Genomic DNA, 27,375 nt, shown 5'->3' on the forward strand with positions numbered 1-27,375 from the left:
GAAAAAAGTCTAATAAACATGTGTCCTAAACTTAATATTAGTATTCACCAGAACAAGAAAAAAGTCTAATAAACATGTGTCCTAAAATTAATATTACTATTCATCAGAACAAGAAAAAAGTCTAATAAACATGTGTCCTAAAATTAATATTAGTATTCATCAGAACAAGAAAAAAGTCTAATAAACATGTGTCCTAAAATTAATATTAGTATTCATCAGAACAAGAAAAAAGTCTAATAAACATGTGTCCTAAAATTAATATTAGTATTCATGAGAACAAGAAAAAAGTCTAATAAACATGTGTCCTAAAATTAATATTAGTATTCATCAGAACAAGAAAAAAGTCTAATAAACATGTGTCCTAAAATTAATATTAGTATTCATCAGAACAAGAAAAAAGTCTAATAAACATGTGTCCTAAAATTAATATTACTATTCATCAGAACAAGAAAAAAGTCTAATAAACATGTGTCCTAAAATTAATATTAGTATTCATCAGAAGAAGAAAAAAGTCTAATAAACATGTGTCCTAAAATTAATATTGATATTCATTGAAACAAGAAATGTCTAATAAACATGTGTCCTAAAATTAATATTAGTATTCATCAGAACAAGAAAAATGTCTAAATAAACATATGTCCTAAAATTAATATTAGTATTCATTAGAATAAGAAAATGTCTAATAAACATGTGTCCTAAAATTAATATTAGTATTCATCAGAACAAGAAAAAAGTCTAATAAACGTGTGTCCTAAAATTAATATTAGTATTCATTAGAATAAGAAAATGTCTAATAAACATATGTCCTAAAATTAATAATAGTATTCATTAGAATAAGAAATTGTCGAATAAACGTATGTCCTAAAATTAATATTAGTATTCATCAGAACAAGAAAAATGTCTAATAAACATATGTCCTAAAATTAATATTAGTATTCATTAGAATAAGAAAATGTCTAATAAACATGTGTCCTAAAATTAATATTAGAATTCATCAGACCAAGAAAATGTCTAATAAACATGTGTCCTAAAATTAATATTAGAATTCATCAGAACAAGAAAATGTCTAATAAACATGAGTCCTAAAATTAATATTAGAATTCATCAGAACAAGAAAATGTCTAATAGAAATGTGTCCTAAAATTAATATTAGAATTCATCAGAACAAGAAAATATCCAATAAATATGTGTCCTAAAATTAATATTAGAATTCATCAGAACAAGAAAATTTCTAATAAATATGTGTCCTAAAATTAATATTAGAATTCATCAGAACAAGAAAATGTCTAATAAATGTGTGTCCTAAAATTAATATTAGAATTCATCAGAACAAGAAAATGTCTAATAAATGTGTGTCCTAAAATTAATATTAGAATTCATCAGAACAAGAAAATGTATAATAAATGTGTCCTAAAATTAATATTAGAATTCATCAGAACAAGAAAATGTCTAATAAATGTGTCCTAAAATTAATATTAGAATTCATCAGAACAAGAAAATGTCTAATAAATGTGTGTCCTAAAATTAATATTAGAATTCATCAGAACAAGAAAATGTCTAATAAATGTGTCCTAAAATTAATATTAGAATTCATCAGAACAAGAAAATGTCTAATAAACATGTGTCCTAAAATTAATATTAGAATTCATCAGAACAAGAAAATGTCTAATAAACATGAGTTCTAAAATGAATATCTTCCGAAATATAAGTACTTGTTCATCAATATCATAGCACAGCCTTTTTCAACTTTTCTCACTTGTGACACTAAAGGTGTAATTTAAAGTCACACAACACTCATATACTGTAAACTAGTGGTTCCCAACCGGAGGGGAGATAGTTGCCTGGCACCTCAAAAACAAATGAATAGAACATTTCTTAGGAATAAAAGTATGAGGCCATATATTTTGTGATTCATTATGTACCTCTGTACTCTATACAACGATTAATATGTGAACAGTAAGTCAGTCCATCAATTTAACACAAAATAATGTGAAGGAGATGATGAGTGCTTTCTCATTATGCATTTTGTGCATTCCGAAACAACTTTGCTTTCTCATGTTATTGGGTAGCCGTTCCTGTTTGTATCTCTCCTGTAATCTCATGCCACGGATCCAGCAAACAAGGTATCAGTCAGGATTTGTGGTATGGAAAGCATATCCTCCCCGCGAATGAATAAAAATTTCAGTATACAATTATTTAAACTAGAAAACTGAAAGGTTTTCTCGAAAAATAGCCATAGTTCAAAAACATAAACTTTCTGGAGAAACAAAAAACTATCTGGCATGGGAGCTGTTGACAGTTCAAGTATGAAATTCAGCATGGTATTTCTTAAAGTGTTGTAGAAACTTTGGAAAACTGACGTACATTCATAACTTAAATTGTCCCATAGAAATACATGTGTAAATGTAGGTAACTGTGGACAGTGGTTGTTTAAGAAAAATATTCTGTTGTGGTTGAAGTGTGGCTTTCCTTTAATCTTCTTCTTCTTTATTATGCAACAGTAACAAATATAAATGGCACTCGGGAGGAAATTAAACACAGAATAAATATGGGAAATGCCTGTTATTATTCGGTTGAGAAGCTTTTGTCATCTAGTCTGCTGTCAAAAAGTCTGAAAGTTAGAATTTATAAAACAGTTATATTACCGGTTCTTCTGTATGGTTGTGAAACTTGGACTCTCACTTTGAGAGAGGAACAGAGATTGACGGTTTTTGAGAATAAGATTCTTAGGAAAATATTTGGGGCTAAGAGGGATGAAGTTACGGGAGAATGGAGAAAGTTACACAACGCAGAACTGCACGCATTGTATTCTTCACCTGACATAATTAGGAACATTAAATCCAGACGTTTGAGATGGGCAGGGCATGTAGCACGTATGGGCGAATCCAGAAATGCATATAGAGTGTTAGTTGGGAGGCTTTAGGGAAAAGAGCTTTGGGGAGGCTGAGACGTAGATGGGAAGATAATATTAAAATGGATTTGAGGGAGGTGCGATATGATGATAGAGAATGGATTGATCTTGCTCAGGATAGGGACCAATGGCGGGCTTATGTGAGGGCGGCAATGAACCTCCGGGTTCCTTAAAAGCCAGTAAGTAAGTATATCCCGTTTCTTCTTCTTTCGTTGCTTACATTTCTTCCATAGGGTTACTTCTGCACCTAAAGATGACTCCATAACTAAAATAACAATTCATGTGCTAAAGTATTTTTCTCTGGGTGCCTTTTGCCGTTTACATAAGAAGCAGTACTGCCAATCTACTACAGTTTAAAACTGTATGGATAAATGTTTCAAGATGATATGAATAGGATATTTGTAAATGTTGCCATCGTCCTGAACAATTGTAGTTTTCACAGTAATGGAGCATTGATCACTGAGGTCCACACCTGTGGAGTAACGGTCAGTGCGTCTGGCCGCGAAACCAGGCGGCCCGGGTTCGAATCCTGGTCGGGACAAGTTACCTGGTTGAGGTTTTTTCCGGGGGTTTCCCTCAACCCAATACGAGCAAATGCTGGGTAACTTTCGGTGCTTGACCCCGGACTCATTTCACCGGCATTATCACCTTCATTTCATTCAGACGCTAAATAACCTAGATGTTGATACAGCGTCTAAAATAACCCAATAAAATTTAAAAAAAAATTGATCACTGAGTTGTTCGAAGCTTATTTGGTAACCACTGACAGGTGAAAATCTCTGCGTCAATAAGAAGAGTAAATAGTTACGTTTAAATTTAGTAATGAAACGCTTCTAAAATCCCCAGACACGAGCATAGAAACAGGAGCCAAAATCCTCCCTTACACTCGAGTGCTTCAGATCTACGAGAAATTCCAAGTTCTCAGTACACATGGCAGATCTCGATTCCCAGAGTACCTGAAGTTCTAATTACTCACGCTCTGTCTTGTATGTACTACAAAACAAACGCATTAACCGAAGGAATACCTAAAAATTGAGGCTCAGCTTAATGGAAAACAGACATTACTAATTTGTACTCCAACATAAAATGTCTAAATCTTTAGGCATAGCTACATGAACATTTGATTACGTCCAGTGTGTGTTTAATTATGTATTGATTTAAGAGATAATGTAGTTTTCATTTAATTATTCATTATTATTTCAATATCTATCCCATTTTCTTTAAATAATAAAGGTAATAAATCAATTTCATCTATACTACAAACTAAAATGCATAATTCTGATTTTTCCGATATAAATTGAAATTGTTCAGTTATTAATGAATGTAATGAGGTTAAATACTTAGGTATAATTATTGATAATCACTTAAAATAGAATAACCATATTCATTATATTTGTAATAAATTACGTAAAACATTATGTTACTTTGTTATTCTAAGAAATATTATTTACTTCCAAACCTATCTCTTTACTTGCTTCCAGTAAAATTCCCGTTTTTTCCCTAATCGTTTGTGGATTTTCTCCTAACATATTCACGTCATCCGCATAGACAAGCAGCTGATGTAACCCGTTCAATTCCAAACCCTCTCTGTTATCCTGGACTTTCCTAATGGCATACTCTAGAGCGAAGTTAAAAAGTAAAGGTGATACTGCATCTCCTTGCTTTAGCCCGCAGTGAATTGGAAACGCATCTGACAGAAAATGACCTATGCGGACTCTGCTGTTCGTTTCACTGAGACACATTTTAATTAATCGAACTAGTTTCTTGGGAATTTCAAATTCAATAAGAATATCATATAAAACATCTCTCTTAACCGAGTCATATCTATGAATAATTGATGCACTGTATCACTGATTTCACACACAAGTTCATTTAAACGTTTTCTGTTAGGTCCTGAATTCGTCGTAGATTCCACATGTTATGGAACATGCTGTGCAATCGACAAAGTTCTATAAGGACTCGTCTCATCTGAAATACATCCTAAAGATAGTATTGTTATAGATTTCTCATTGTGGAGTAACATAAAGAAGTAATTCTGCCCCATAATGTAAGTAAGATGAATGCTTTTCTGACTGTAAGAAATCCATTAAAATCGCATTTTTCTGAGAAGACGTAACACATCATGTATGAGCCTACAGCTTTTGCGGTAGGAGTGTAAAATAATGTGGTTTTAATGTCATGGAAACAGCAGTGAGGCTTACAAAAGCCAGCTGCAATACCACAACATGTGACTAACGCTATGATCTGTCAAAGGATAAAAGAAATAATTGAAAACGTCGGTATTTAACTATAATGAAGATGATGTTATATTCATATCATATATTTTTAATTCGTTATTTTACGACGCGTTATCAACTGCTATGTTTATTTACTGCCTAAGTGACATGAAGATGACTATTTCTCTTATATGACGTCATTCCATTTTCGACCAATGAAGTATAATGCAATTTTGAATTCCAACCAATAACAGTCACACTTTCCGATAATTTTTGCAGCTAGATTTATCGCTATCAATTTATCGCATGGTCGTTCTTTTGTTTAATTGTTGTCGCCAACTGTTTCCCCATAAATTGATGATCATGAATACATTAAGATGCAACTACACGGTTAAACTTTTCTTTCAACTTCAAAACAATGAACGCAAGATTGATATTTAATATCTATACTCATAATAAATCTATAGCCGAAATTTTTCTGGTAATTTTCGATTTTCCAAAAATAATTGGTCCTAACATATATAATTAATCACCCTGAAACCGAAAATCGCTTTTTTTAAATTTCTGTTTGTATGTCTGTCTGTCTGTCTGTCTGGATGTTTGTTACCTTTTCACGCGATAATGGCTGAACCGATTTCGATGAAAATTGGAATATAAATTAAGTTCGTTGTAACTTAGATTTTAGGCTATATGGCATTCAAAGTACATTATTTAAAAGGGGGTTATAAGGGGGTCTGAATTAAATAAATCGAAATATCTCGCTTATTATTGATTTTTGTTAAACATGTTACATAACAAACGTTTTTTTTTAAATCATTTCCGATAAGTTTTATTCCTTGCAAAATTTTGATAGGACTGATATTTAATGAGATAAATGAGTTTTAAAATTAAAATACAATGCCATCTAAGGCGGTGTAATGAAATGAAAACAAATGACTACGTCTATAAAGGGTCTTGGACAACAACAATCGAAAGCTATGAAACACAGCCTACACAGAATGTTTCTAGGTTTGTATGAAGTAATATCGAAAGCTAAATTAACCGATTTCTGTAATTAATTATTATTTCACCATTGGAAAGTGAGTGCTCTCTGGACCAAATGATCGCATTTTAATTATTTAAATACAATTTAAATTAAGTAACATATTAAACGATTTATCCTTCTATCAAACACGAATGTTCCCTGGATCAAACGTCTTATTTTAATTATGTAATTACTTTACATTTATTTCTAACGAGTGCAGCGGAGCGCACGGGTACGGCTAGTTAATTAATATATTTACGCAGTGAAGACGACGTTCAAAATGGCGCACCATGTAGACACAAAATCTTCATGCATCTTAATTGAACGTACCTTTTAAACTTGATTCTTTCAGTATTCTTCCGAGATTGCTCGCATACGCGATTGGAATATTGAACTGTGTAGATGCAGCCTTAGTTCCGTTACACACTACAGCGAGAATGCGTTTGTCGAGCTATAAAAAATGCTTTCGTGTAGCACTGATTGTAACGGTCGAAATACGGCACAGCTGACATTGGTCCTGCTCCCACATATAACTTAACCTATAATTGAGCCTATAAAATTTGCATTTTGTGAATTAAATAAAAAAATTAATAGAAAGTCAGATGTTCAAATTTATGTAACATCATCGCATATCAAACCCAAGGACCTTGCATAGTAATAATAAGGTCTTTGATCAAACTGCCTTCCCTACGGCGTAATAAAATTCGTGTTTTAATTAGGCCTATCTATACAGAGATGGCTTCACTGTGTAGCAACATGTCTCGCTGTGAATACATAAGCAATGGTATATAGCTGTCCCCACTGTTACTGTTAAATTGAATTATGATTTCAGCAGATAATGAAAATGTATTTATGTTATAATACTAAGAGAAAAGTGCAGTACATGTAATTAACATTGTTAAACCTGTATTTCGCTTTTCGCAATTGGCATTACTGAATAATAACATCGAATTTCTTTACTGCAGTAATCGATATTCATCTATTTCAACTTCACAATGTCTGAATACGTTAAGTATTCGTTAATATACAATTATTAACATTTAGTGATCGAATTTTACGGATATATTATTTACATTTTTATTTTATTCACGAAATAGTCCTAATAAATGTCACGAGAGGTCTGAGATTTCCCAGATAAATCTCAGACCTCTCGTGACATTACTACAGATAATCCCAGACTATAATATCCTAACCTGGAACCTCGCTTGTATTGGTCGGAAGCCTCAATCAATAGAGCAAGTGCATTAGATACACAAAAGCCTTTTGTGCGAGATCGTGCGTATTTGCTTGGTTTCCGCACAAAACCAATTCGCGGAAAGTGTAAAATTCCACATTCAGTATTATCAACCTTACACACATAACAATTTCCCTCTTCTTACCGCTTAAGTGACATATTGATTTTACTGCTTTAGGCTTTTAACATATTATTTTTAGAGACGTTCAATATAGTGATAATTATAAATTGGAAACTTACCACTGCAATTTCACCTAAATTGCACTGTTAATTATTGTTTTTAAATATTTTCAAAAATTAAGTAAACTCTAAATCATTACATAACCTTACCGTTTGTTTTAAGTTCGCATTTATAGACTGGGGGAAAAAAAAGACAGACGTATATCACGGCCTGTTGGAGTATAGTAAACACAGAAAATATTTTAAAGCAACAATGTTGAAGATAGATATTTTTGTTTTCCAAAATTGCCGTCATTGAACAGAAACCAAGATGGAGATTTCATTGCAACTAATTAGAAATTCGTCTTTCAGATATGTAATAAACGATCTTCGCACAAAATAATGTACGATACACGAGCGGTATGTTTTCTTTCAATTCTCGGAAATTAAAAAAGCTCAACTACGTTTCGATTTTTCAATATTTTCCTCGAACATGAAAACTTCAACATACCGCTCTTGTAACGCATATTACTATTGCATTTCAGATTTGATTAATTCTGGATACGAAATAACCTGCGAATCTGCGAAATACCATAACTCTCTACAAAGCAGGCATAGGCCTACATGGCTCACCAGTATATTAATATGCTTTAGTTCATAAAAATTTCTGTTTGTTATGTCAATATCTGAACAGAAATAAAATAAACTTAATCGCACGAGCTATCGGACTGTAGCAACGTTACAAGTTTCATACACGTATAATTGGCTCCCTGTGTTGAAATGTGTGGGGGCTTCATTTATTCCATTTGTCGTTTCCTTTGTCGCTGCATTAGAGCGCTTAATCCCAACGAGTATTGTTACGTGGAAGTCATCCATTACTCGGTAATCCTTTAGCCCGAGGTGCACGACGAATACATGACCGTAGACAAGGCACAACAGAGTGTCCAGAAAAGTTGTTCCCTTAGTGATGGACAACTATCGATATTTTCCGATACTATCGATAATTTTGTATAGTATCGTAAAACTGTACAATAATCTGATGTAGAAAATACAGTGTGTCCCAAAATTCATTTATTTTTTATTTTATTGGGTTATTTTACGACGCTGTATGAACATCTAGGTTATTTAGCGTCCGAATGAAATGAAGGTGATAATGCCGGTGAAATGAATCCGGGGTCCAGCACCGAAAGTTACCCAGCATTTGCTCATATTGGGTTGAGGGAAAACCCCGGAAAAAACCTCAACCAGGTAACTTGCCCCGACTGGGAATCGAACCAGGGCCACCTGGTTTCGCGGCCAGACGCGCTGACCGTTACTCCACAGATGTGGACTCAGACGATTATATTTTTTCAATGAATAGAGGTATAAATGTAATATTGATGCCTGATGGAAATAAAACTATCAACATTTTTCGTCTGTAAGTTTGAGACACTGATGACCAGTTTTTCCAAGTAATGTTCAATTTGGCTTAACAAATGTTAAATTAACAGCTGGTTTATTTTTAACGTTTTGTTAATATGTTTTCCATTTCTTCAACATAATTTCGTTTAAAATAACCAACACTTAACTTTAACTGTCGTTAATACTATTCTAACTACTCAACAGCAGTTGGTAATGATTTTGCACATATAAGGCAATTTCTTATTGGCTGAAATTATTATTTAAATCTGTACTGTAGAGTAAGTCATGAAACATGTATAAAATCATAACCTGTTACTGTAGGCCTTGATTCATATGTAGTACAGAGAGTTGATAAATGAAAGTTGTATTGACTGCTAATGAATAATAATTATTATAAGGTTATAAGTTATAATTTATAAAACAGTTATATCACAGGTTGTTCTGTATGGCTGTGAAACTTGGACTCTCACTTTGAGAGAGGAACAGAGATTGACGGTTTTTGAGAATAAGGCTCTTAGGAAAATATTTGGGGCTAAGAGGGATGAAGTTACAGGAGAATGGAGAAAGTTCCACAACACAGAACTGCACGCATTGTATTCTTCACCTGACATAATTAGGACCATTAAATCCAGACGTTTGAGATGGGCTGGGGATGTAGCACGTATGGGCGAATCCAGAAATGCATATAGAGTGTTAGTTGGGAGGCCAGAGGGGAAAAAGGCCTTTGGGAAGGCCGAGACGTAGATGGGAAGATAATATTAAAATGGATTTGAGGGAGGTGGGATATGATGATAGAGACTGGATTAATCTTGCTCAGGATAGGGACCAATGGCGGGCTTATGTGAGGGCGGCAATGAACCTCCGGGTTCCTTAAAAGCCAGTAAGTAAGTAAGTGTAAGTAAGGTTATAGTTGTAATGCTAAATATGAATTTCTGTTTAGAAAAATCTCAGCATTATGACCACCAGGTGACAATAATTACAAGAATGTGTGTGTAGACAACTGTACACAAAACCCCGAGGAGAATTTCGTATCATATAAAATTCTCTAATCACTCTCTCTGCTTCAGGTTTATTATTTACTCACTGCGTATTTTGAAGCACTATTGACATCGGCTATAGTTGAAGAGCCAGTAACATAGAATCTAGAGTTAATAGTAGCTGGTGAATTGGAACAAGTGGCCTATTTCTGTTTGTAGGATATTCAAATCAGACTTCAATTTCTTGCCACGTTGAGATCGCACATTTTCTAAATATTAAATGGATAATAGCTCAGAATCGAAATAAGCGTCAGTATGATAATCAGTTGACTGATAAAGATTATTTTCTCTTTATTAATATTCAAAAATATCTTTTAAATTATATGTTACTAGTCTTAGGGCCGGTTTCACAAACCTTCACTAAGGTTTTAATGATTCATTAATTTATTTACTGGTTCATTAAATCATTTTTATATCTCACCAATCTTTAGCCTAACGAACCGTAAAACTATCATTAAATTTAGTGATAGAAATTTCCGTCTTTAAATTTTTAATAGTTCATTAGTTGCACTATAAAATGGCGGAACGTTTCGACTTTTTTATATGTTTCATATTAAATCACTTTATTGACGTATGTGCTTTGCTATTAGTTCAAGAACATATCGTATTAGCGGTAATAATATTCGAAATAAAATAAAAGGAACTAATTCTCCTACTTGCGTAAACCCTATAATGACAATATATGCAACTTCCCAATAGTTCTTTGTCTTTTTTATTTCTCATAACAATTGTTTACTAATTGCATTATTATTCTTTCTCTTTATCTTATTTGTTGTCGACGTAAAATATTTTGTGCGAGATCGTGCGTATTTGCTTGTTTTCCGCACAGAACCAATACGCGGTAAGTGTGAAATACCACATTCAGTATTCCCAATGTAACACACATAACAATTTCCCTCTTCTTACCGCTTAAGCGCGACATTCATTTTACTGCTTTCGGCTTTTAACATATTATTTTTACAGACGTTTAACATAGTAATAATTATAAATTGGAAACTTACCACTGCAATTTCACCTAAATTGCAATGTTAATTATTGTTTTTAAATATTTGCAAAAATTAAGTAAAGTCTACTACTCCACGAAACTTATTGCATTCCTGATACAAGTAACATTAAGGAAGCCGTGAAAAAATCAACAAGATTCCAGATGCCGATGTTATTACTGCAATATGTTATATAAATAATATTGTTAAAATATTAAAATGAAAAATAAATCATTACATAATCTTACCGTTTGTTTTAAGTTCGCATTTATAGACTGGGGGAAAAAAAGACAGACGTATATCACGGCCTGCTGGAGTATAGTAAACACAGCAAACATTTTATAGCAATAATGTTGAAGAAAGATATTAAGTTTTCCGAAATTGCCGTCATTAAACAGAAACCAACATGGAGATTTCATTGCAACTAATTAGAAATTCGTCTTTCAGGTATGTAATAAACGATCTTCGCACAAAATAATGTACGATACACGAGCGGTATGTTTGTTTTCATGTTCTCGGAAATTAAAAAAGCTCAACTACGTTTCGCTTTTTCAATCTTTTCCTCGACCATGAAAACGTCAACAAACCGCTCTTGTAACGTATATTACTATTTTGTTATTCGTACAAACTTTTCATACTGTAAAATGGCATTCCTTTGAAGAAGTTCTCCCGATCAGTAATTTTCCGTCAAAAACTGGTTCAGTAGAATAGTTTAATAATTATAGGAGTCTTCAACTCTCTCAATAAAAAACAAAACCTCTCCTTCACGCCGATATGAATGGCCAAGTGTGCATTAGCAGGCCAAATGACTCGTTGCCATAACAACACTTTAGTGGGGCAATATTTTTGTTTCCAATTTTCAATTTCAACTGTTTGTTCATTAGGTATCGTTTAACATATTAACCAGGTTCGAGCGTGGCGACGCGAGCACGGCTGTGTAGCATTACAGCCAATTGCTGTCGTTTACAAGTGTGGAATTTATTTTTTACCTCCTGCACTCGCCATATTCGATATTACATCACAAACGAATGAAATTAGTGTTCCACCATGTGTAAGTACGAATATTTTATTAGTCAATTTTTATTCCTATTTTTTTTAATTAAGCATTTTATATTAATTATCCGCTTTGCTTATTTTTCAACGAGTTTGTTCATTATTGTACTTGTTTTAATAGCTAGAAATGTGAAAATGGAGTGCTTTCAAAAACCCAAGTGAGATAACTATATTCCCTGTATTGTGTAGGCTGTATAAAAACAAAACACGACACCAATGAAACAACAGTTTGAGCAACCGTTTTTTCTTTTTTTTTTTTTTTTTTTATTTCGCCTGATGAGAAATACAAAGAGAACATACTGGAAAGACTCTTTTTCTACATTCCTGATACAGAGGGCATGTCTGTGTACATATCTCTCCATCTACATCTCTATTTTGTGTCTTTGATTTCCTCTAAACTGCTGGATGGATTTTGTTCATATACAGAATCTATGTGTTAATTCATCCGGCAATAATTCAAATCGAATATAAAATTATTACTCAAATAAACAGCATCACCAAAGTGATATAAACTTCCTTATCATACATTTTATATGTTCCTAAACGATTTAGTTTCTCGTGTTGATAGATACATGTCTGTCTACATAACTACATTATTACATTATACAGAGTGTTTCCGAGGTGGTGTTACAAACTTTCAAGGATGATGGTGAAGGGCACATGTCTCAATTTGAGATAAGGAACCATGGTCCGTAAATGACTGAGTCCAAAGTTATAAGCAAAAATAGTTGTGAGGAAATGGAATTGTAATTTCGCACCAAGTGCCCTCCTTCCCTTAACCTTTGGAACAGTCGCGGAAAGATGGTATGGGCCGGATGTCTCCTACGTGGGTACTTGTCCCGATACAATCTGTGAGCTTGTCTACTGTTCCCATTGGCTCATCCGTATTCGAAAATCAGGTCTGCTTATTCCCCTCTCGTGTACTCCTCCATTTCACTAGGACTGATCGACTGGACACTGCAACTTGTACACATACACTGCTGTCTACAGACGTGCATATCAGGACCGACCATGTCCGTTACACACTACGCTATCTGCATTGCTTTAGTGTAGTTTCCTGTCCCCACCCCTCAGACAGCGCACTGAATGGAATACTGTAAGTAGACAACGTAAACAACGTCAGATGAATACAGTATGAGTAAGATGTACAGATAAATACACATAAATAAGGTGTACAGAGGAATAAAATTATTTCATTTCCACACAATTATTTTTGCTTGTAACTTTCGACTCAGTCATTTCCGGACCAGGGTTTCTTATCTCAAATCGATACATGTTCCCTTCGCCATCATCCCTGAAAGTTTGTAACACTACCTCGGAAACATCCTGTATAAGATGGTGAGCGTTAAAGGGAGATTTTAATAGCAGTGTAATGCAACTTTAAAAACATAGAACTTTCATACAAGCATGGTTGTTGATACGATAGAACTATGTCAATTATCACTTCTTAAATGGTTTATTTTACGAAGCTTTATCAACTGCAATGTGTATCTAGCGTCTGATTGAAGTGTAGGTGATAATGCCAGCGAAATGAGTCCAGGGTCCAGCGCAGAAAGTTACCCAGCATTTGGTCTTATTGGGTTGAGGGGATAATCCGGAAAAAATCTTAACTAGGTAACTTGTCCTAGCCAGGATTTGAACCAGGGGCGGCTCGTTTCACGATCAGATACTCTAACCGTTACTCCAAAGAGGTGGACGATTTCATTGTTCTGGAAATAAAATTGTATCATTATAGCCCAACATAATGGTTTTGAATGTACAAATCAAAATATCCCGTTACAGCCAATCAGCTTTTACTTCACGTTCGATGCCCTTCATCTCGTTAGACAGGCAGACATTCTAACGCACACACATAATCATATACTTTGTCTTTTCGGGATTTACTTCCAAACCTATTTCTTTACTTCCTTCAAGTAAAATTGATGATGTTGATGATAATAATAATAATAATAATAATTATTAATAATAATTATTATTATTATTATTATTATTATTATTATTATTATTATCACTATATCCTACATTGTCAGGTAATATATTTTTCATAATTCATTATTGTGAAATAATAATAATAATAATAATAATAATAATAATAATAATAATAATAATAATAATGTGACTAGTAGACTTACCCGTGGGAGCTTCTACCATTTCCTTCTATATATTTAGGAGATCATCATCACGAAGCGAATTTAATTCTCAAGGCATAGATGAATTAATTTAATTAATTTTATTTAATTATTGGGTTATTTTACGACGCTGTATCAACATCTAGGTTATTTAGCGTCTGAATGATATGAAGGTGATAATGTCGGTGAAATGAGTCCGGGGTCCAGCACCGAAAGTTACCCAGCATTTGCTCGTATTGGGTTGAGGGAAAACCCCGGAAAAAACCTCAACCAAGTAACTTGCCCCGACCGGGATTCGAACCCGGGCCGCCTGGTTTCGCAGCCAGACGCGCTGACCGTTACTCCACAGGTGTGGACGGCATAGATGAACAATGTAGGTCATGTCTGTTGTTGACTTTGGGTGTTGTTCTTTATTTTGTCAATAAATGAATGCAGCCACGTATCAAAAACAATAGATAAATCTTATCCATGTTAATATTACAACCAAACATAATTTAATTACAAAAAGTTCTAAAGAACGAAATGAATATTACAACAGAACATTACAAATTTATATTTTAAACTTACTTCTCCACAGGAGTTTTAGTTGCTATCGTTATATTGTCGATCATTGTGTGAATGAATTTCTGGCCAATTCCAGCAACTTCCTGAACGAAACCTTCTCAGAATTGTTAACAGGTAAATTCAATGTTTTTTCGTTCACGTTAGGGGGTGAAACCATTCCGGAAGTTAACAAATGTAAATACCTCGGAATAACATTTAGCAGCGATCTCGTCTGGGGGGAACACGTTACAGACACAGCGGGAAAAGCATGGAGAGCGTTACACTTTGTGATGAGGGTACTAAGAAAAGGCTCTGATAAATCCAAAGAGATTGCATATAAATCATTAGTACGTCCAGTAATGGAATATGGGATTCTTACAGATTAGAACATATAAAAACACTGGAAAAGATTAAAAAAAACGGGCTCTCAAGTGTTGTCGTAATAATTCACCATTAAAATGGGACACACTCACGGACAGGAGAAGGCGAATTCGATTATGCGCACTGTTCAAAACATACAGAGGTGAGCCTGCCTGGAGAGAAATAAAAAATAGGTTGCAGCCGCCAAATTACTCTTCAAGGAACGACCACTCATATAAATTGAGGGAAAGAAGGCAGAGGACGGACACTGGAAAGTTTTCTTTTCTCAACCGTACTATCAGGGACTGGAATGCTTTACCTGCAGACTTACTGAAGGCTTTACCAACAACCAAAAATGTATTTAAAAATAGGCTTAAGGACTTTACTAATAGACGGTAATTATACACAGTATTTAAAGGGTGTAAATGATATGTTGTTATTGAAGTGTTGTATGAGTGAAGAATTATGTTGTGTCAGTGAAGTGTGTTGTATCAGTGAAGAAGTATGTCGTGTCAGTGAAGTGTGCTGTGTAAGTGAAACGTGTTCCTGTCAGTGAAGCTTTATAGTTTATAGTGGCAGTGCATAGTATTTGAACAGTGAAATGTTTTTTAAGTGTTAGTGAAATCAGGATAGAATCAGTGAAATGTGTCGTAGTTCCAGTGCAGTGAGTGAGTTGACAGCGAAATGAGTGTAATGTTGAAAGGTACTTGTGCAGATATGAACATATACTCGTGGTTTTAGTTCGATCTTAGTTTTAAGATACGAATTAGAATATTTCAAATGTTATTTTAAGTGATCGTTTCATTTAATTTAGTATATTCCCTGTTGTTGTTATTATTATTATTAATTATTGGTATTATTATTAATTGTATTTTAATTAATAAGTTTATTATTGTCATTATTGAGTGTAATTAGTTACCACTGCCACCGGGTATACACCCATTGCAGTGTGAATAAATACATACGTACATAAAATAATACGTTTCTTTCTTTTCTTTTTTTTTTTTTTAAAGAACACGTTTAATAAAATTAAAATACTAATTGCGAAACTGAGGCATTCGAAATTACCACAAATTATTAAACGATGAAAGAGTAATGGAACGAAGAAAAATTCTCTCCGGCGCCGGGATTTGAACCCGGGTTTTCAGCTCTACGTGCTGATGCTTCATCCACTAAGCCACACCGGATACAACTCCGACGCCGGTTAGAATCGTCTCAGATTAAGCTCCAACTCTTGGGTTCCCTCTAGTGGCCGCCCTCTGCACTACGTCATAGATGTCTATGAACGCAGGACCGAAGTCTACACATGTGCTGAGGTGCACTCAATATGAGTGACTAGTTGGCCGGGATCCGACGGAATAAGCGCCGTCTTAAATCACGAAGTGATTTATGCATATCATCGTATGATGACGCAGAATATCTGCATTGAAATATCATATGTACTTCGGTACAGTAAAATAATATATACAAATTATTAAGCCTGTACAGTCGTCTGTCTGGATAGGCTCGGCAAACAAACCTGTGATGTCGTTAACGTAAAAACTACTGCCAGAAGCTTCCATTCAAAATTGAACACGGGGTATAACAATATGTTGGTGTAGTAATGCAATCATACGTAATGCCATGAGAAATACTGCATTTATTGTTAAATCTATGAGCAAGAAGGAGATCAAAATGTCGATTGCTGTTTATTAGGATTGTTTTACGAATAGAATAATAAATCATTAATAAAAAGAATATAATGCATATTGTTGTTATTATAATGATTATTGTTATTATTATTTATTGTTATAATTATTATTATTATTATCATTATTATTATTAAACCAGATATTCAATTTTCTAACCTCGTGTTATATTTAATGGCGTTGACATGGCCTACTATAATCCCTCGCCGCATTACCTACAACAATTAATTCCGAAAATAAAAGCTGAAATCATATGAATATCCTTTTAGGTTAAGTTTGAATAAAATTATTTATTACAAAATAATCCTCCACACTCTCACATTTATTTAATTCAATAAGAAAGCTTTAAATCCAATATATTTCATAAACAAAGTCTGATATTTCAATGGTAAGCCATATTTATTTACAAATTTCAAAGAATATTGAAGCTGTAGAAATAAAACTAATAAAATTTGTAACTTAAAACGATGTTATTGCAGTAACAGATGTCTCTTGTTACTTGTAAATGAAGTAATTCTTACAGTTTATTTTTTAATTAGTGTATGGGTGATATATTTATTGTAACAGAACTTTATGTACGCGTATTTTGGATTGTGAAAACTATGCAATAATAAGAAAGAGTGTATTTGTTGTAAATATTCATTATTACAGAACATGTCGAAAATATACTCTCAAAACCTGTATTCCCTGTTCACAGCAAATAGTTAAAATGCCTGGAGGGTCATTCGGTATTGGTCTTTTGTAACATACGTGGTCATTCAATAACTAAAGAGACTAAATGACTGTGACAAAGCAATGTTATTGGTTATGTAGTACATTTTGTGCACATATATTGGCAATATCCTAAATGAATTGTGAAGTTAATATTTCCATTTCAAGTATGCACACTGATTGAATAGAATCATTCATGCCGTTTCTCATCATAGCTCAGGGTATAGGTATATAACAAGCAAAAATCCGTTGAAAAATGTGCTAACAATATGACGTCAATTTTTATTGTGCATTTTTTTATAAATGGGTTGCTAATTTAAAAATGGTAGAACCAGTGGGATAATCAGTGTAGTTTTAGGCGTAATAGATCAACTATATATCAGATATGCAAATCAGGATTTCAGGTTATAACTCCCTGTAAAGTTGATTTGAATAATTTCGAGGGAAAAATTGTTCCGGAGCCGGGTATCGAACCCGGGACCTTTGGTTTAACATACCAACGCTCTACCACTGAGCTACTCGGGAACTCTAACCGACACCGATCCAATTTTTCCCTCTATATCCACAGACCTCAAAGTGGGCTGACAACCGTCAAGCAACCAACTTCGAGTGCACACTAACTCCGTGTGACTTAATTTGTGGTTTTCTGTTAACGAACAGTGACGTGTAATTTCCCTCGAAATTATTCAAATCAACTTTACAGGGAGTTATAACCTGAAATCCTGATTTGCATAATACACGTCACTGTTCGTTAACAGAAAACCACAATTTAAGTCACACGGAGTTAGTGTGCACTCGAAGTTGGTTGCTTGACGGTTGTCAGCCCACTTTGAGGTCTGTGGATATAGAGGGAAAAATTGGATCGGTGTCGGTTAGAGTTCCCGAGTAGCTCAGTGGTAGAGCGTTGGTACGTTAAACCAAAGGTCCCGGGTTCGATACCCTGCTCCGGAACAATTTTTCCCTCGAAATTATTCTATATATCAGATATTTTTTATTCGACAGATAATGGAGAAAGAATGGGAGTATAAGGGTACAGTACATCAGTTATTCATAGATTTCAAAAAGGCATATGACTCGGTTACGAGAGAAGTTTTATATGATATTCTTATTGAATTTGGTATTCCCAAGAAACTAGTTCGATTAATTAAAATGTGTCTCAGTGAAACATACAGCAGAGTCCGTATAGGTCAGTTTCTATCTGATGCTTTTCTAATTCACTGCGGTCTAAAGCAAGGAGATGCACTATCACCTTTACCTTTTAACTTCGCTTTAGAATATGCCATTAGGAAAGTTCAGGATAACAGGCAGGGTTTGGAATTGAACGGGTTACATCAGCTTCTTGTCTATGCGGATGACGTGAATATGTTAGGAGAAAATACACAAACTATTAGGGAAAACACGGAAATTTTACTTGAAGCAAGTAAAGCGATCGGTTTGGAAGTAAATCCCGAAAAGACAAAGTATATGATTATGTCTCGTGACCAGAATATTGTACGAAATGGAAATATAAAAACTGGAAATTTATCCTTTGAAGAGGTGGAAAAATTCAAACACCTGGGAGCAACAGTAAAAAATATAAATGATACTCGGGAGGAAATTAAACACAGAATAAATATGGGAAATGCCTGTTATTATTCGGTTGAGAAGCTTTTATCATCCAGTCTGTTGTCAAAAAATATGAAAGATAGAATTTATAAAACAGTTATATTACCGGTTGTTCTTCATGGTTGTGAAACTTGGACTCTCACTTTGACAGAGGAACATAGGTTAAGGGTGTTTGAGAATAAGGTGCTTAGGAAAATATTTGGAGCTAAGAGGAATGAAGTTACAGGAGAATGGAGAAAGATACACAACACAGAACTGCACGCATTGTATTCTTCACCTGACATAATTAGGAACATTAAATCCAGACGTTTGAGATGGGCAGGGCATGTAGCACGTATGGGCGAATCCAGAAATGCATATAGAGTGATATGTGGGAGGCCGGAGGGAAAAAGACCTTTGGGGAGGCCGAGACGTAGATGGGAAGATAATATTAAAATGGATTTGAGGGAAGTGGGATATGATGATAGAGAATGGATTAATCTTGCTCAGGATAGTGACCAATGGCGGGCTTATGTGAGGCCGGCAATGAACCTCCGGGTCCCTTAAAAGCCAGTAAGTAAGTATTATTATTATTATTATTATTATTATTATTATTATTGTCATCATTGTCATTAATAATAATACTATGAAAACTGCTCATGAATTTCACAATTTCCGTTTTGAATGTAGCTAAATGTGATTTATCGATTGGCCTGTTTTTAATTTAAATCAGAGTTTTATGACCACAAAACAAACTGAATTATAAACAATAGCATATCCCGTGCTCTTTCTCTTGGGATTATGAAAACCGTATATAATACTGCACGGAGCTTTTGAAATTTTAATCATGCCCACAACCATGCGTCGTGGATCCAGATAGCCGACCGGCTGTTGCAGGTTAATAAGCATTATTATGTTCGCATGCGTACATAAACCAGGAGTTATGTAACAAATATAATTCAGAGTTACATTTGAAACCCGTATCTGACAAGCTATCTCTGCCTAAACAACACGATCATTAAATATTTAGGCATTATTATTGACCAACATTTAAAATAGGACAAGCATATCTCCTTCCCGTGTAACAGATTGCGTAAAACAATCCACAAATTGTCAAATCGACTGTCGTGGAATGGCAAAATCGACTCTTCATCCTTTAAATATGCTCCAAAAAAGAATTATCAAAATTTGTCTATATAAAAATTTGATTACCCAACAAAATTAATTTTTCAGGAATTTGGCGTATCAAATCTAGAACAAATTTATAAACAAACATTGCTGATTTACTTCCATAAAAACCACAATAAATTTAAATTTGATCCTCATGAATACCAGACGAGACAAAACTACAGTTTCTTTCTAAATACTCCCAAATGCCACACAACTGCTGGATTAAAACACAGCAGAAATTTTGGACCCAAAATATATAATGAATTAATTAGAGCTTACCCTGAGCTAAGTACACTTAACACACATAGAGTTAAGAAACAAATCAGATTAATTATTGAACTGTTTAAGCTAATTGAGTTAAAAATTGATACTCTAATATTTATGTACTTTTGTATTTTATATTTGTATATAGACCCTATTATTACATGCTGTATTATTTTACCATTTATTAATGTTATTGTGCTCAATGAACTCTCTTAATTTTGTGATATATTTTGTGTAACTGATCTGAACTGCGCCCGAGCACGAGCTTCTGCTCTTTCGGGCTGCAATGCCTAATGTAGCTCAAGTGTAAAGTATTAAATAAATAAATAAAATAAAATAAAAATTCGGAATCGCCGTACTTCACTGACTTCGTATTCTACCCCTACAGGGTTGCAGCCCTTATGTCGACTATTAAAACGTGACGTCTACTTTCGTAAGGGAAGTAGTACACAACAATAGTTAAGGGCGGAATGCCAGAATTTCTTGAATTTATAATGTTCCAATTATACAACATCATCATCATCATCATCATCCTTCAGGAATTAGGCCTCTGTAGACCTGTTTCGGCCCCATCTAGCAGTCTTCTAAAAGGTCTTCCTGGCCGACGATGTCCTCTAGGTTTATACTGCATCATAATTTTTGGGATTTTCCATTCTTCTTACATGATCTAGCCAATTTAATTTGTATCTGCTGATTTTTTCTTCTACTGACTCTACTTCTAATTGTTCTAAAATTTCTTCATTCCTTTTTTCAGTCTAAAAGATTATATCCTGCTGTCCTCCTGAAAAATTTAATTAACATTGCTTTGATTCTGTTCATGTCTTTTTTCTTTAATGTCCAAATCTCGCTTCCGTATAAAAGGGAAATGTATTATATATTTTTATTCTTGTAGATTTTTGTACTAATTTAGCTTTTAATGTATTGTTTATTATTCCTAGAATTTGTGTAAATTTGGTGTTTCCCTTGTACATATCTTTTTCATTTGATAAGATATTTCACAATCCAGATAAGTGAAATTTTGTACTTGTTCCAGGCATTGGTTATTGTGTATTATCTTACTTCTGACTGGATCTTGTCCTAAAAATGCCATTACTTTTGATTTTTGTGCTGAAATTTCCATCCCAAAATCTTTTAATATTTTATACAACATGGAAGGGAAATAATCTTGCAGATTGAAAATAACGATGTAGAATACACTTAAATTAAATGAATACAAAACGAAACTTCAACGTGCTCATAATTTGTGTGTACGTTTTGTAAGCAATGTTCGTAAATATGATCATATTACCCCATCCCTGGAAGCAATAGCTTGGCTTAAACTAGATAAGAAAAGAAATTTACATTCACTTCTCTTTCTCTTCGAAATCTTGAACTCTTCTACTCCTTCGTACCTGTCGTCTCGCTTCACTTACCTTTCTTCCCACCACAATCTGAACACGCGCTCTCGCCATGAAACAATACTAACAATACCATCCCATCGCACTTCCTCATACTCATCCTCTTTCACAATAGCCCTGCCAAGACTCTGGAATTCGCTCCCTGCTAGCATCAGGGACTGTCGAAATAAAATTGAATTCAAACGAAAACTTACTAGGCACTTGGTCAGTAATTGATTTCTTGCAAATAGTTTCCTTAATCTATCACAAAATATTTCAATATCCAGTAATTTCATCACTATACAATTTTGTTATTCTAGGTTTAATTTGTAATTCAGTAAACATAAAATATTCTTTGTTTTTCTATGACAAATTATCTAGCTTTCATTAGTCAGGTAATCTTTTCGTACTTTGATTTTTATTCTACTGTAATTGTAATTGTAAATTTAATATTGTAATTTTGTTTGTAATTGTAAATTTAATACTAATTGTAATTTTATTTGTAATTGTAATTTTAAATTTAATACTAATTGTAATGTTATTCTTCATAATTATTATAGTTGTAATCCCTTAGTAGAGGGGCCTGACGGCCTTATCTCTACCACGTTAAATAAATAAATACTAAATAAATAAATACTAAATAAATAAATACTAAATATTACGTTTCGTGATTAAATGCACGGTTAATTAGAAAATTAAGTTGGACGTTTCAACAGTCCGGTAACATCGCCGCTAACAAAATCTTCTTTCTTCTCGTCCACACCTGTGGAGTAACGGTCAGAGGTCTAGCTGCGAAACCAGGTGGCCCGGGTTCGAATCGCGATCGGGGCAAGTTACCTGGTTGAGGTTTTTTCCGGGGTTTTCCCTCAACCCAATCCGAGCAAATGCGGGGTAACTTTCGGTGCTGGACCCCGGACTCATTTCACCGGCATTAACACCTTCATATCATTCAGACGCTAAATAACCTAGATGTTGATACAGCGTCGTAAAATAACCCAATAAAATATAAAAAAATCTTTCTTCTCCCAATACAGATGTAAGAGGTCAACAAACTCAGGTCTGTCTGTGTACGCGAACCTCCTTTCTCTTTCGCTATGATGTTGCAATCTGCTCGTATCGTTCAGTGGCTTGAAATTAGTGGGCTTCAAATTAAATTTACACGAAAACCGTCCACGCTATTGAAATACGCCAGAGAGATAAATGATTCTTCATTAGATTTTCTATCGAAATGGACAAAAATCACGATCCTACTCGTAATAGTTACCGAATAGGACAGAAAAAAAACTTTTTTCTGATAAAAGTAAGGACTTTCCACCAATATGTATTACATTTTTTTGTTACATACAACATGAGCTATTCGCTCTGAAACTCTGTTGGTTTATTTCACTTCCACCCTGTATAAGGACAGTTTTGAAAGGTCTCACATTAATTTTTGTTATAGAATGTTGGTATCTGCATTATGACTTTTTTTTTAGGTAGATTCCTTTCGATGCAATTCACTTGTCACAAAAGCTATCCCTTTATGAAAAACAAGTTCTAAAGCTCTACGTTTCAGACCATTGTAATATGATATATTACTGAAAATTCCGCATTTTGTGTTGTTTCAATAAATTTATTTCATAATTAAGAAAAAACTCAGTACTTACTGACTTTTAAGGAACCCGGAGGTTCATTGTCGCCCTCACATAAGCCCGCCATTGGTCCCTATCATGAGCAAGATTAATCCATTCTGTATCATCATATCCCACCTCCCTCAAATCCATTTTAATATTATCTTCCCATCTACGTCTCGGCCTCCCTAAAGGTCTTTTTCCCTCCGGCCTCCCAACTAACACTCTATAATTATGCACTTCTGGATTCGCCCATACGTGCTACGTGCCCTGCCCATCTCAAACGTCCGGATTTAATGTTCCTAATTATGTCAGGTGAAGAATACAATGCGTGCAGTTCTGCGTTGTGTAACTTTATCCGTTCTCCTGTAACTTCATCCCTCTAGCCCCAAATATCTTCCTAAGCACCTTATTCTCAAACCACTTAACCTATGTTCCTCTCTCAAAGTGAGAGTCCAAGTTTCACAACCATAAAGAACAACCGGTAATATAACTGTTTTATTCAAATTCAAATTCAAATTTATTTACAATTTACATTTGAAATAAATACACGTGAATAGATACCCGAAATGAGCATATGCTCGTGCTCGGGTACAGTCCAGTAGTCTACATAAATTTTACAGGGATAAAATAATAATGCTGAAGATAGTAATAATAATAATAATAATAATAATAATAATAATAATAATAATAATAATAATAAAGTAATCGTGACATAAATGATACAAGGATTGTAATACAAAATAATTCATTAATAATAATAATAATAATAATAATAATAATAATAATAATAATAATAATAATAATATTATTATTATTATTATTATTATTATTATTATTATTATTATTATTATTAATGATGATAATAATAATAATAATAATAATAGTGATGAAACAAAAATATTTACAATAATAAAATAAATACTAAGACGGATAAAATAAAATATAAAACCACTAGCGAGAGTTAACACAACTTAAATAAGCATATAATAACCGGAAAAAAATTACGAACTCGAAAATCAACAGAAAAATTCGTTGTATCGCAGACGACAGCAACCGCCGTATTGACATTGCGTTGTGCATTAATGGTAGTAGGGGGGAGCCGAAAGTCTACGTACGTAAGTGCCATTGTCTTCGAATCTTCTCGTACAATCTTGGGAAGTTAATGCTGCAAAAACAAAATGTCTACGAGTCAAACTGTTCATTATTACCAGGATGAATACAAATAATACTGAAATATATTAATCTAGTTTCAGTTATAGATCTCCCCTTTTGTGCAAGAGGTATCATATCAAAATATTTTATGAATGGTGGGGAAAATATAAATTTCAAGAACTCTCTAGTGACAAGATATAGTGACAAGTACAATCAAGTGTATCTGTGGCGATGCTAAGAAATAATTTATTGGAGATATACACTGTTATTAATTAAGAAAATGATCTATTTATATTTATTACAATGTTTTATCTTATAGGGTACATGCATCAGATAAACACAATAAAAATTAGTACCATATAATGCTAGTAACGATAAAAAAAATTAATAAAAAATAAAATTGATCAAATATCATACAAACATTTTCACTTTATTTTTAAACTTAAGAATGTGTAAATTGCTTAGGTCTGGGTTATTTTTCAATACTGATTTGTATAGTCTTGGTCCATAATTCCTACTGTGTCTTAATCCAGCTGTAGTGTGGCATTTAGGTTCTGCCAAAAGAGTTGGGACATTTCTTCTGGTGTTCTGTATATGTTTTTCAGTTATAAAATTCATTCGATTTTTATGAAAATAAGTTAGTAATGTATGTTTATATATTTGCTCAATTTTTATTACTTGGAATTCAGAATAAATAAATTGTGTCGGATAATCAAGTGGTTTATGCAGACAAATTTTGATGATACGTTTTTGTAGTAATATTAATGGAGTTAAGATAGTCTTTGTCATTCCACCCCATCCTATTATTCCGTACTGAATGACTGATTGAAACAAGGCTAGATAACACGGAGAACATAGATAGGCATATATGCACGAAGGGTTATAAAGTTGTGAATTGTTTTCCGTAACCTATTACATAAATATGTTACATGTTTATTCCATCTTAAATCTTATAAATTCTAACTTTCAAATTTTTTGACAACAGACTGGATGATAAAAGCTTCTCAACCGAATAATAGCCTAACAGGCATTTCCCATATTTATTCTGTGTTTAATTTCCTCCCGAGTATCATTTATATTTGTTACTGTTGCTCCAAGATATTTGAACTTCTCCACCTCTTCAAAAGATAAATTTCCAATTTTTATATTTCCATTTCGTTCAATATTCTCGTCACAAGACATAATCATATACTTTGTCTTTTCGGGAAAAAACTCAGTAAGAAAATAAAATAATCACACAAGACAAATTACAAAGGTTTCTTATGGATTCCATGAATTCTAAATTCATGTCAGGTACCGATACCGGTTCTCTTTCTGATCTCAATGAAACACTTGAAAGCTTGTCAGTTTCAAATAACATCTGGTAAATACGGAAAAACCCACAGCTAGATGAATCCTTTCGATTAGGAAAACGTCGTCCCTATTCAACACAAGCCAATGTATTGCCATCACGAAAGCAATAAACAAAAATCTTGTCTGCATATTCACTATGCGAATACACGAATAAAATGTCAAGTGAACGTGTATTCAGTTGTATGTTGCGCAGGTGTTGCGGTGCTGAGATGCTGCCATGTGCAAAAAAATCTGGCATAATACGTCAATACCATCCCATCGCACCTCCTCATACTCATCCTCTTTCACAATAGCCCTGCCAAGACTCTGGAATTCGTTACCTGCTAGCATCAGGGACTGTCGAAATAAAACTCAATTCAAACGCAAACTTACTAGGCACTTGATCAGTAATATTGAGACTCGTTCAGACGTGGTTTCTTGTAAATAGTTCTCTTAATCTATCACAAAATATTTCAATATCCGGTAATTTCATCACTATAGGTTTTTGTTATTGTAGGTTTAATTTGTAATTCAGTAAATACAAAAATATTCTTTGTTCTTAACTTCTATGATAAAATGTCTAGCTTTCATTAATCAGGTAATCTTGTCGTACTTTAATTTTTATCGTAATTGTAATTGTAAATTTAATATTAATTGTAATTTTACTGTTCATGTTATACTTGTAATATCCTGGTAGAGGGGCAGAGAAGGCCTGACGGCCTTATCTCTACCAGGTTAAATAAATAAATACTAATAAAAACTAATATCGTACACGGAACAGCATGGCGTTTCACTATATCTCCCTTTAATTTCTCCCCAAACGTTATTCTTTGAACATAGGTAGGCTATATCAGGTTAAATTTATGTACAGATTAATCCAAACTATATTATCCTGAAGTTTTTTACATTCCCCTGACGCACGCACGCCCGCACACACATCCTCACACATACACACATAACAGAGTGACTCTAAATTGAACCGACAATCTGTGTTGATAGATAAGAGACATCATTTGAAGTATTTTGAGGTAGACAACCACATGCCGAAACAAGGCGCGAAAGTGTCCAGGAAAGAAATACAGGGACATCATTTTATTTTTATTTCAGTTTTTACTGTATCTGAGTTTTTTAATGTACTTCACTCCCACCCCTTCTACTAATGAAGTTCAACCGTCCTCCACACAGATCCAAGACCGCATATACAGTCATAGTAGCCTTATGATCATAGTAAGCAGTATGTTCCAAAAATATGTTCGCGTTTTTCAGTGACGAAAGAGCTTTCAACATTGCATCATTTTCCATTTGCCTACGTCGCATCCCGGTTTCCCCCACCTGCTTCTATTCGCCTCTCTGTAAATGCTAGTGGCTGGGCTGTCTTAGCTCTTTTCTGAGAACATTAATTTCTGTTGGGAATTGGACGTCTACGTAATATTAT

The 27,375-nt window shown here is 33.8% G+C and overlaps 1 protein-coding gene and 1 non-coding gene across 3 annotated transcripts in view; one reads left to right on the plus strand and one right to left on the minus strand.

Annotated features, from left to right (window-relative positions):
* The window catches only part of LOC138695094 (C3 and PZP-like alpha-2-macroglobulin domain-containing protein 8), a 976,398-nt gene that overhangs the window by 788,010 nt on the left and 161,013 nt on the right, over nt 1-27,375 (plus strand). The gene's annotated exons all lie outside the window — the stretch shown is intronic.
* TRNAN-GUU (transfer RNA asparagine (anticodon GUU)) lies at nt 17,903-17,974 on the minus strand. Its single transcript has one exon. It is a non-coding gene; the product is annotated as a tRNA-Asn (tRNA).

The sequence above is a fragment of the Periplaneta americana genome, chromosome 2 (assembly GCF_040183065.1).
Source record: "Periplaneta americana isolate PAMFEO1 chromosome 2, P.americana_PAMFEO1_priV1, whole genome shotgun sequence".
Lineage (NCBI taxonomy): Eukaryota > Metazoa > Arthropoda > Insecta > Blattodea > Blattidae > Periplaneta > Periplaneta americana.